The 13,263-nt window shown below is 36.1% G+C and overlaps 1 protein-coding gene and 1 long non-coding RNA gene across 2 annotated transcripts in view; both read right to left on the bottom strand.

Moving 5' to 3' along the window:
• The window catches only part of LOC146482488 (mitochondrial inner membrane protease subunit 1-like), a 348,467-nt gene that overhangs the window by 43,781 nt on the left and 291,423 nt on the right, over positions 1-13,263 (bottom strand). The window lies entirely within an intron of this gene.
• LOC146482518 (uncharacterized) lies at positions 10,869-13,114 on the bottom strand. Its single transcript, XR_014864079.1, has 2 exons — positions 12,740-13,114; positions 10,869-11,825 (listed from the first exon to the last, which is right to left on the bottom strand). It is a non-coding gene; the product is annotated as an uncharacterized LOC146482518 (long non-coding RNA).

The raw sequence follows: 13,263 nt of genomic DNA, 5'->3' as shown, positions 1-13,263 counted from the left end.
TTTATGTGTATCCTTTCTAATCATTAAATTTATAGAAATGATCAAAAGAAAAAAAGTAATCACTAAAGAAACCACAATCATACTATTAGAAGTGTAAATACAATGAAATTTCTATCGTATCTTTTCAAGCAATATTTTTTTTTCATTTTTTTTCGCACTACATTTCTCTTTGTAATCTCGCGCAGGCACAAAGCAATTTTGCTGTGTCATTACGTTAACGTCCAAGTTATACGGAAACTGACGCTCTACACTCAACAGAACTGTAGAATCAGTTTCACTTGCTGTTCACTTCTTTATTTAAATGGACTATGTTAGCTGGGGCACCTGCGCAGTAGAGTCCGGTTGAGACTAATTTGCATACAACTCGTCGCGGGAGTTTTGCTTTTCCGCCATTGCAATAGCTTATAAAATACCGCAACAAACAGCATCTGTAATTTACTAAAGAACGTTTGTAAATAAAAAATCAGCTAACTTTCCGAATGTGAACGCGATTTAAACAGATGAAAAAAGCTTCCTGAATTCTCCGACGGTATTTGAAAAAGCAGGGCCAACGATTTCAAAGTGCTTCTCATCAACGCGCGCATGCGCGTGGAGTGACTTAGTTTCTTTATGCCAATGCAGAATGTTAAAAATCCTGGATGAATTTGCCGTGACTTTAATTAGTCAATTTCAGTAAGCGCTACCAGCTAGTTAAGATGCCGATTTTCTGCGCCACTTGCAGGAAAACAATAATCACCCCCTTACGTCAGGGAACGTAGGGTATCAGCTTTCCATGTTTACATAGCATTATACATTGTATTTGATGATGGAGGGCGAAAACTAAACTGTTTAAATTTTTAAATTTCAATGATTTTTTTCATGCCGGTTAAAATTTGTAATTCCTTATACAGTATATTGAATAAAATCAAAAGTTTCTCTCTGTATGGTGTCGAAAACAATAAAATTAGGAATAGTGTTTGTCGCTTCTTGGTATATCTCCAAGCAAGTGCACGAAAAATATAATTAACTGAAAAATCAAACCGGCGTAAACTGTAAAATTATAAAAAAACAAATAACAGAAAGGTTGGGATGAATATTCCAACCGCTTTATAACCCCTAGGTATTACTTCTTTTTAAACCGTTAAATGATAAGAGTTATGATTTCAAACGTTTGAACACGGCTTGGTGACTATTCGAGAACTGGAGAGATGCAATATCCATCTTTAAGAATTTATAACCCCCAAACGTAAGAAATCTAATCACCGAACGTAAGCATTTATAACCCCCAAACGTAAGAAATCTAATCGCCGAACGTAAGCATTTATAACCCCGAAACGTAAGACATCTAACCCCCGAACGTAAGAATTTATAACCCCCAAACAAAAAAAATCTAACCCCCGAACGTAAGGATTTATAACCCCCAAACATAAGAAAACTAACCCCCGAACGTAAGGATTTATAACCTCCAAAGGTAAGAAATCTTACCCCCAAACGTAAGGATTTATAAACCCCAAACGTAAGAAATCTAACCCACAAACGTAAAAAATCTAACCCCCGAACGTAAAGATTTATAACCCCCCAACGTAAGAAATCTAACCCTCCAACTTAATGATTTATAACCCCTAAACTTAAAAAATTTAACCCCTAAACGTAAGGATTTATAACCTCATAACGTAAGTAATCTAACCCCAGAACGTTAGGATTTATAACCCCCAAACGTAAGAAATCCAACCCCCAATCGTAAGAAATCTAACACCCAAACGTAAGGATTTATAACCCCCAAACGTAAGAAATCTAACCCCCACTCGTAAGAAATCTAACCCCCGAACGTAAGGATTTAGAACCCCTAAACTTCACAAATCTAACCCACAAACGTAAGGATTTATAATCCCAAAATGTAAGAAATCTTATACCCGAACGTAAAGATTTATAACCCCCCCAAAAAAGAAATCTAACCCCCCAAAAGTAAGGATTTATAACCCCCAAACGTAAGTAATCTCACCCCTGAACGTAAGGTTTTATAACCCCCAAACGTAAGAAATCTAACCGCGAACGTAAGGATTTATAACCTCTAAACTAAAAAATCTAACCCCAGAAGGTAAGAATTTATAACCCTATAACGTAAGTAATATAGCCCCCGAACGTAACGATTTATAACCCCCAAACTTCAGAAATATAACCCACGAACGTAAGGATTTATAACCTCATAACCTAAGTAATCTAACTCCAGAACGTTAGGATTTATAACCCCCAAACGTAAGAAATCCAACTCCCGATCGTAAGAAATCTAACACCCGAACGTAAGGATTTATAACCCCCAAACGTAAGAAATCTAACTCCACTCGTAAGAAATCTAACCCCCGAACGTAAGGATTTAGAATTCTAAACTTAACAAATCTAACCCACAAACGTAAGGATTTATAACCCCAAAATGTAAGAAATCTAATACCCGAACGTAAAGATTTATAACCACCCCCCCCCCCCCAAAAAAAAAAACAAATCTAACCCCCCAAAAGTAAGGATTTATAACCCCCAAACGTAAGAAATCTAAACCCCAAACGTAAGAAATCTTACCCCCGAACGTAAGGATTTATAACCCCCAAACATAAGAAATCTAAACCCCAAACGTAAGAAATCTAACCCCCGAACGTAAGGATTTATAACCCCCAAACATAAGAAATCTAACCCCCGAACGTAAGGATTTATAACCCCCAAAGGTAAGAAATCTTACCCCCGAAAGTAAGGATTTATAAACCCCAAACGTAAGAAATCTAACCCAAAAACGTAAGAAATCTAACCCCCAAACGTAAGGATTTATAACCCCATAACGTAAGTATTCTAACCCACGAACGTAAGGATTTATAACCCCCAAACGTAAGAAATCTAACCCCCAATCGTAAGAAATCTAACCCTCGAACGTAAGGATCTATAACCCCCAAACGTAAGAAATCTAACCCCCAATCGTAAGAAATCTAACCCCCGAACGTAAGGATTTAGAACCCCTAAACTTAAGAAATCGAACCCCCGAACGAAAGGATTTATAACCCCATAACGTAAGTAATATAACCCTCGAATGTAGAGATTTATAACCCCCAAACGTAAGGAGGAATGGAACCTTTTAGAACAGTCTTTCAAAGACATAAATTCTTATTTAACTTTTAAGCAACGTATCAAAGAGCGTGTTTTTAATTCTTATTTCTAATTTTTATTTCTTATCGCTGGCTTTGTATTTTCTACTTTTAAATATTTAAATTATTTAAAAATTTAAATTATTATTATTATAATTATTATTAAAGAGCAGGAGGAGGAGAAAAAGCGGAAGTACCAACAGAGAGTGCTGGACGTTGAAATGGGATCTTTCACTCCCCTAGTTTTTGGAACCAACGGTGGGATGGGGGCCGACTGCAATTGCTTTCTCAAACGCCTAGCCGAGAAGCTCTCAGAAAAGAATGAGGAACTTTATCACATTACTATCACTTGGATTAGAACATTGCTTTCTTTTGAGATTTTAAGGTCGGTACACACATGCGTAAGAGGTTCCAGGACACCTTTCCACAGAATTCCACAAGGGGATTTCATCGATGACTGTCGCCTAAACGCTGGCCAAGCGTGTGTCCGTTGATTTTCTGTGAATTGTTTTTTTTTTTTTTTTTGGAATCGGAACTTTTAACTTGTAAATAGTTTGGAGTATGTTGATTAATATGTTGTTTTTTATTATTTTTATTATTATTATTATGACATTTGTATTTTCTTTTGAAAAGTTTGTGCTTGAAAATTATTAGTCTCGAGATCGGAATGAATTGTAAATAGGTTTTAATAGTTCTTTTCTCAACTTTTAACTTGTAAATAACAATTTCAGCTGCTTCGTACATGTTAATAAAGATTATATTATTATTATTATTATTACTATTATTATTATTATTATTATTATTATTATTATTATTATTATTATTAACTCTATCACATGAACGTAGGTATTTATAACCCACAAACGTTAAAAAACTACCCCAAAGACAGGATTTATAACCCCAAAAAGTAAGAAATCTAACCCCGAACGTAAAGTTTATCAACCCCAAAAGTAAGAAATCTAACCCCCAAACGAAAGGATTTATAACCCCAAACGTAATAAAGCTAACCCCAAAAAGTAAAAAAACTAACCCCAAAACGTGAGGATTTAGAACCCCTAAAAGTAAGAAATCTAACCCCCGAACGTAAAGATTGATAAACCCCAAACGTAACAAATCTAACCCCCAAACTTAAGGATTGATAAATCCCGATCGTAAGAAATTTAACCCCCGAACGTAAGGATTTATAAACCTTAAACGTAAGAAATCTAACCCCCGAAAGCAAGACTTACTAATCCCAAAACGTAAAAAATCTAACCCTCAAACGTAAGAATTACTAACCCCCAAAAGTAAGAATTACTAACCCTCAAACGTAGGAAATCTAACCCCTAAACGTAATAATTACTAACCGTCAAACGTAAGAAAACTAACCCCCAAACGTAAGAATTACTAACCCCCAAACGTAAAAAATCTATCCCCTAAACGTAAGAATTACTAGCCCCCAAGCATAAAAAATCTAATCCCCAAACGTAAGAAAACGAACCCCCAAACGTATGAATTACTAACCCCAAAACGTAAGAAATCTAACAACAACGTAAATATTACTAACCCTTAAACGTAAGAAATCTAACCCCTAAACGTAAAAATTACCAACCCCAAAACGTAAGAAATCTAACCCCCAAACGTAGGAGTTTGTAACCCCTAAACGTTAGATATCTAACCCCCAAACATAAGAATTCCTAACCTACAAACGTAAGAAAACTAACCCGCAAACGTAAGAATTACTTACCCCCAAACGTAAGAAATCTAACCCCGAAACGTAAGATTTACTAACCCCAAAACGATAAAAAATCTAACCTCAATCGTACGAATTACTAACCCCCAAACTTAAGAATTACTAACCCCCAAACGTAAGAAAACTAACCCCCAAACGTAAGAATTACTTACCCCCAAACGTGAGAAATCTAACCACTAAAGGTAAGAATTACTAACATCAAACGTAAGAAAACGAACCCCCAAACGTCAGAAATACTAACCCCAAAACGTAAGAAATCTAACCCCCAGACGTAAGAATTACTAACCCTTAAACGTATGAAATCTAACCCCTAAACGTAAGAATTACTAACCCCCAAACGTAAGAAATCTAACCCCCAAACGTAGGAGTTTGTAAACCCTAAACGTAAGAAATCTAACCCGCAGAGGTCAGAATTACTAACCCCCAAACTTAAGAAATCTAACCCCCAAACGTAAGAGTTTGTAACTCCTAAACGTAAGATATCTAACCCCCAAACATAAGAATTACTAACCTACAAAGGTAAGAAAACTAACCCGCAAACGTAAGAATTACTAACCCCCAAACGTAAGAATTACTAACCCCAAAACGTTAAAAAATCTAGCCTCAATCGTAAGAATTACTAACCTTTAAACTTAGGAAATCTAACCCCCAAACTTAAGAACTATTAACCCCCATACGTAAGAATACTAACCTCATGACGTAAAAAATCTAACCTTCAAAGGTAAGAATTTGTAACCCCTAAACGTAAGACGACTAACCCCCAAACGTCAGAATTACTAACCCCCAAACGTAAGAAATCCAATCCCCAAACGTAAGAAGTAGTAACCCCCAAATGATAGAAAACTAACCCCCAAATGAAGTCTATAAACGTAAGAATTACTAGCCCCAAACGTAAGAAAAGTAACTCCCAATTCATAAGAATTACTATTCTCCAAACTAACCCCTAAACGTAAGAAATCTATCCCACAAACGTAATAATTACTAACCCTCAAACGTAAGAAAACTAACCCCCAAACGTAAGAAATCTAACCCCTAAACGTAAGAATTACTAGCCCCCAAACATAAAAAATGTAACCCCCAAACGTAAGAAAACTAACATCCGAACGTAAGAATTACGTACCCCCAAACGTAAGAAATCTAACCACTAAAGGCAAAAATTACTAACATCAAACGTAAGAAAACGAACCCCCAAACGTAAAAAATCTTACCCCCAGACGTAAGAATTACTAACCCTCAAACTTAGGAAATCTAACCCCCAAACTTAAGAATTACCAACCCCCAAACGTAAGAAATCTAACCCCCAAACGTAAGAATACTAACCTCTTGACGTAAGAAATCTAACCCCCAAAGGTAAGAATTACTAACCCCTCAAACGTAAGAAATCTAACCCCCAAACGTAAGAATTACTAACCCCCAAACGTTAATTAATTTAATGATTAATTTATCTTATCACATTTTTAAGCACCTGGTTTTATCAGAAAGGATGATGAGAAGAAATTTGAAAGATCAGGATACGTGCACCGAAAATATTTTAATTTTCACAAGTTACAATTGTCAAAAAATCTCATTTGTAAGGTTTTAAGCCACTCAACCATAATGCCCTTAACGCAAAAAAAGGATATTTGTTCACAATAGGGATGTTTCTATGAACGGTAGATAATAGGAACATGCGATAAGAAGACAGAAAAAGTAATTTTTTCAGTCTCTTTACGACAGTTACATCATTAAAGAGGAAGCTCCACTTTCAGTTCAGCGAATAATCTTTTAACTACAGTCGCAGCTGTGCAGACTTACTGAATATTGTTCTTCCAAGGAATACACTTTTTTCTTTTTTTTAGCATGATATGGGAGTAAAACGAGAATCAGAGAACTTAAAATTTGTATGTCGTGGGAGAAAAGGTAAAACCTCTATGATGATGTTTGAACAGCTTATTGAGTCAGTCAACGTTTTTCATAGTCTCTAGTAGGAGTTTTATTCAGCCACTTAAGAATGCAAATTCACTTGTAGTGGCAGGTGCGCCAAAGCAACTCCTGTCAGTAATGAACACAACGGAGATCTCAGTCAGTAGAGGACCTTAGTATAAACTTAACATCGAGCAACAACGCCACAAACTTATCATTACAGAAAAGCACCGCTGACCTGGCAAATAAAACATCGCCCGGGTTTGCGCTTTGCGTCTTAAAATTGTCATTCTCTAACATTTAATTTAATATGGCAGCAAACGGTAAAGGGTAGACAGAGTCAGGAGGCTATTCGTGTTTTTCTTTTGTTGTTGTTTTAAATTTGCTTTGTTTTTGCCTGATCAACAATTTAATGTACTACGTATATAATCCTTCTAGAATCATGCCGACTGTGACAAACATTATGATCACGCTTCTTTGATTGAAGCAAGTTGTGGAGCCACGCACCCTTAAATTATTTCTCGTCTTCCTTTAATTCATTTCCATCCCAAAAATTATTGAAAAATAATTTAAAGACACAAGTTATTATATATTTCATATTTTTAATTGGAGTTTTGTGCCGCCAGCTAATTACAACAGGCCAGCCATGCTGCTATAATTTGAAAAGCAACACAAGTTTCCAGGCGAGTGCATGCTCTTAAGTGCGTCACAAGTTTATCCCTATTACAGGTGTTTTCTCTCTATCACCAATCTTGTTCTCAGTCCTTTTTTTCCTCTTCGAGACAGTGCAAAGACTGATAACCAGGCTAAGTTTCATTCGGCTATATGTATTTTAACGAGACATTGGTCTTAGCCTACATTGGTCCACGTTTATTTCTTCCTGAAAATTGAATCTTAAGGACTTGTGTGTATATTATTTATAATCTCGTACCCAGATCTCCCACGGTCAGGCGGAGGGGAGATCTGGTAAAGTTCGATTTGAGGCCCGGAATACGGGCCTGCCCATCATCCTTTGTCCACCGTGCTGCTCGTAACTGTGATCATTCCTGGTGAGGTTTTCGCTTTCGAGGGTGCTCTTCGGAACGTTCTTCGATCGAGACGACAACAAAACTTGAATTTAACTTAAACCAAAACGAAAAAGGCAACAGGAGAGATTGCAATCAACAAGCGCGGTAAATCACTTTTTTACTAAGATTAGTTCCTACCCTTTGTGACCATCTAGACCATCTTTGTAATGAAAACTGTTCCAAGAACAAATCCATCGTAATTCTGCTTTCTCCACTCAAGATCAACGTGCTTATCGACGATCAATTAAAAAGACTTAAGTCAACCGGAGTAAGCTGTACCAGTTTTCGCCTTAGATGGTAACTGTATTGAAGATACTGTAATTTACAGGCAGGGAAATGTCACATAATTTTTGTGCACCCCAAGGTAAAGGTAGCAACAGACAGTGCAGAGAGTTTTTGTTGTCGAAGCTTTATCAGAAAAATTTTGTGGTCGTTGTTGTAGATGAGGCACAATAGAGTTACTGATTGGCATCTTGGTGTTAAATTTCGCATTGGAAAGTCAATGGTTCATGTCATATTTTCATTTGCAAAGTTTCAGAAATTGTGGTCTACCAGTGATACGTAAAAATTATTTCTTCTCTTTGTAGTCTTTCAGCTGATTTGGTCACACAAATTCTCCTTCTTCCATAAGTTAATGGTTTAAATTTCCAAACCAAATGGATTGTGTAAATGCGGCAGGTTTCTTTTACAGGCCAAAGGACACAACTCAAGGTCACTGTAATAATATAATTTTATGTGAACCAGCTAAACAGGGCCTCCTCCTACCTACAACAACTGTCCACTCCTATAACACCAGAAATTCTGCCAAGCTTAATTTCCACCGACCACAAGTTAACTAACATAGGCAAATTTACTTTTAAGTACTCTGCTTTTGTCATATGGGAAACTGTCCCCATGGCATTGAAAAAAACAAAAACTTTTAACAGGTTTAAGAAACCTTATAAGGCCCTCCTGATCTCTTGTCAATCAAATGATATATGTTCTGTTTAATGATCAAATATAATAGTATGTAACTATCTAATAATAATAATAGAGTTAAAAATAATAATAATAATAATAATAATAATAATAATAATGTCTGCTTATATTTTGATCTTTGTTGTCGCTGCTGTTGCTGCTGATAATGTGTTGTCCTTTTCCTTTCTTTTTGTTTGTTGTTGTTGTTGTTTGTTTGTTTGTATGTTGTTTTTTTGCTTTTTTTTGTTTTTATTTATTTATTGTTTTGTTCTTCTTTTATTAAGCTTGTCCTGTTTAGATTTCTTGCTCGGTTCAGTATATCTCCAACATACCTTAATTTACACAAATGTAATTCTCTCTTGTACATCCTAGGCTCTACAAACATTTCCTACATTTTCTAATATCTCAATAAAGCTCAGTGTCATTTCTTTGTTTACTTAAAAGTAGGTGGTGGTCAGCTAGAAAGCCTTTGCTACTTTGACCACCACACACATTTTATAATTTGTACTGTATTTATTTTTATCTTGTAATCATTTGTTGTAATACTTTTCTTTCTATGTTTATGTTGTGTAAATAGTGTGAAATAAATGAACCATGAACCATCCTAGCCCTAACACCATGCTACTGTCTTGGTTATATACCAGCAAACCAGAAAGACCTGTCCGTATAAATGGTAGGCGCCCAATTATGTCCAACATTAAAATACCGAGTACACCCTTGCTGTTTTAAAGGGGTTTTTTTTTTCTCAAAAATGGAAGTTTGAATTTCTTTTGGGAAATGGAGGTACCACATCTGGATTTGGGATCTGAAGAATGTTTGGTTACTTGTAACATGTGAGCAAACAGAGCAAGTCCCTATGAGTTTCCCATTAGAGTCTTATTTGGTAGTGATGAGCTTTCCATTTCAGTGGTTCTTGATTCACCTTTATGATCACATAACACTTGAAAAGTTTTCACCTGAAATTTATGTTAAGTTTAGGGGACATGCCCCCTCGACTGCTTCTTTGATGACAAGTTAATAAAGGTTATAATTTTACACATAGGAGTCCACAGACTCGAAAATTAGAACCACATAATACACAAGTCCAATAATATTTGACTCTTGATATGAAGAACAAAGGTCATTATCTGCATTTGATTTGCAAGGCACAATGAGCTGCTTAAATAATCATTGTTGTACTGAGCATTGCATTATTCGTACATGCATAGAGGATGATACACTAAGAATAATACAAGGTTCTTTATGTCCAAAGCAGCTATCTTGGTGCTTGGACACTCACCTCTGATGGGATCCTTGATTTCAGCAAAAAAAAAAATAATAACAATAATAATAGGAAGGTGTGAAGGTCTTTTGGGCTCATAAAAGTAGCAAATGGCAGATAAATAGAAAACAAATTAAAAAAAATATTTCCACTATTTGTTTTCCTGTGCATGTCTGTGTGTTCTAATGAACTGTCACCCATTTCTGCAGCAAAACAACAGCTTTCACAGTAAGCTGATCTTCAGTAACCATGAATTCCTAAGTATTCCTTAACCATGACCTTCCATAGCCAGGAAACAACATTTAATCAAACTGTCAGACACAAACCCACTGCAGAGAAGTGGTGGGGAAAAGAAACTTTGAAAACAGTGTCTGTCTTGGATGAAAATTCCTTGTTGATGCCAATTCCTTGAGCAAAAAAAATTTTCTTGTATTGATATTTGCACCCATGTCAGGTCCTAACTTTTCTTAATATTAAGACCAGCAACACAAAATTATGTTCAAGGACTTTTCACACAAGTACCCAAAAAATATCAGAACAGTGAACCTTGAACCTTTAAGCCCCAGTAGTGATCAGTATCAAAATTTCTCCTAATATTTATCAATACACAATCAAGGAGAGGTCATGAGATCACCAGTGGTGAAATTTCTTGATATTTCAACAACCTCCCTATAATGCTACTATGAAAAATGGACATGTAGAGACCAGTAAGGAGAAACTGTATGTTGACACTGAGGCTTAAAGGTTAAAAGCTAATAAATACAGAGCCATATTGTTAGTGATTATCGCAGCTTCTTTTATGCTTCGTCCTTCCACCACCCCATGCGTCAAAAAGGGCTTAGTTACTTGAGAATCCCTTTTTATTCAGCCTTCTCATTATCCATTTTCTGGTAATTATATTGTCTTATTCTAATGGAAAGAATAACAACATCCCAGTGAATGACTACAGTTTTTTCTTAATTAATTGCATCTTTGTTCAGGGGGCACAACTTCAGAGTACAGCAAACGAGGAACACTTTCCTCAGTATTCCCTACAGCGAAGATTGTTGTCATGACAACAACAGCAACAGAAAAACAACCAAACTACAATCATACAAAGTTTGAATATGAAAGATTTATGGAGTACTACAAAGGCCCTCCTATCTTAACACAAAGTAATGTTGACCAGTTTGATTACATATTTTCGCCCATAGCAGATGAACTTATCACCACCAATGTCAAAAATTAAGCCTGTCAGCCTATTATTTACTCATCATTAGTACTGTGTGGATTTGGGGGTGCCTTTTTGGGTGGAAAGCTTGGGGATCACCAGTTCTACCTTACTCCCCAAATTCCTCAAAATGCACTTTTGGCTCAGTCTCATTCTCTACAGACTGACAATGAATATTATTTGCCACAATCTTTGGGAATGGGGTTTGATTCTCATTGTGTTGGAAGGATAATAATTTATTCATTTTGGTCTTCCGCAAACCATGGAAAGTTTTTTCCAAGAAAGTGGAAGAGATGGGAAGCCTGCTACATCAAAACTTTACTTTAACAACAATCATATTGGTGCAAATATTGAAGAAATGCAACCCATCATTACAGATTAGTGTAAATACCCCAGAAATCTGTGCAGGGGAAAATTTTTGCTTATAACCACTTTGGTTTTGGCTTTTGTGTGAGAAATGCAGCTGTTGTGATATCTGTTGTCTGAAATGACTGTCATTGCTCTTAATTATGTGTTGAGCTGTGTCCAGCTGTTTTAGCCCTTGAAGATATTCACATCACTGATAGGAACTTTAGGAACTTGCTTCTCCCTAGAAATCAGGTGGAAGAAATTAAGGCAGAGTTAACAAGAAATAAAGGAGAAACTGAGGCCAGTGATAACTATTTGTATCAGAGAATGTGCTAAGGATTAACAATGGAAGTAGTAAATGAAGTGTGTTTAGTACTTCAAGGACTCCATATTAATGATAAAATAATGGAGAAATTCCCCTATCTTGAAGAAAAGAACAATCGCAAAAAGATTCTAAAAACTATAAGTGATGTCAAATCCAAAGAGGCATGTCCTCCTTTTAAAACTACTTCTTTTCTAAAGCCTATCACAAGCATAGACCTGCAAAACATTAGGTGGTGCAGACATGTAAACCAATGTCCCCATTTTTATTTTAGAGGAAGGCTAGTTTTATATTTTGGATCCAAATTTTTTTTAACTTAGTAGGTGGGAGAGAGGGGATAAAATTAAACTAACTACACTTACATAAAGAGCCCTAATCGGTTTAGACAAGGTGTTCTCTGTTGTAGTACGGGTTTCATTACTATTACTTTGGCGGTCATAAGTCGGACATTTTTCATTTCTCTTAGCTGAGGGGTGGGAGGGATATTGATCTCACCAGCAGATGAATAATAATATTGTGTGGACACTCTATCAATTTCTCCAAAGTCCTATGAGAGATGTTGTATGGATCTTGAAGGAATAAGCACACTGGTCTGAAAGGACTAATATTATATTATGAAGTCTCTTACTCAAAGTCCAGTTCAATTTATAGAAGGAAAATAGTCTTTTACCAGAAGACAAAAACTGAAAATATGCTAGCAAATGCGGCGCGCGTGTTCAGGAACTCAAGGTAAAGTATTTTGGGGAAATTAATTTGCGTTTACTAAATAAATAATCATTTTTAAAAAAATCATTTTTTGTTAAGAAATACCAAAAAAAATATATATGACCTACCTCCATTTTATCCCCAAACGTAAGCAAGCTTGTATCCATCGTGTTGGAAACTTGTGTAATTTGGCAAGGCCGTTTGAACGTTACTGCAAACTCTTTTCGGCTAAAGTGGCTGTTGTCTTCCGAAAAAACAATTTCTCACTGTTCTCTCCCCACACAAAGGGCATGTATGTATTAAAACGTCGCATGACAATCTTAATCGGGGCGAAAACTTTTCCGTGTTTTTGTTTCTTCCCCGAACTGAGCGAAAACCAAACACAGAAGGAAAGAGCCAATCACAGAGCAGATTAGAATGAGGCATTCCTTATTCTGGTAACCAACCAGAAATGGCGTTGTATCGAACTTTACCAGATCTCACATTTCGACATTCCCGAACCGACGACTGAGATCGGGGTACGAGATTATATTATTTATTTATTTATTTTTCAATCTCTTTGTTTGCATTTGTGGTATGTCAGTGTCCAACCAAGAGACTGAAAACAAATTATAGAAAGACATCAACAAACAGAAATAACTAAGCACGCCCC

The sequence above is a fragment of the Pavona decussata genome, unplaced genomic scaffold (genome assembly GCF_977016875.1).
Source record: "Pavona decussata unplaced genomic scaffold, jaPavDecu1.1 SCAFFOLD_45, whole genome shotgun sequence".
NCBI classification, from domain to species: domain Eukaryota; kingdom Metazoa; phylum Cnidaria; class Anthozoa; order Scleractinia; family Agariciidae; genus Pavona; species Pavona decussata.
Note: the sequence above shows the minus strand (reverse complement) of the source record. Positions and strands in the feature narration are given on the sequence as shown.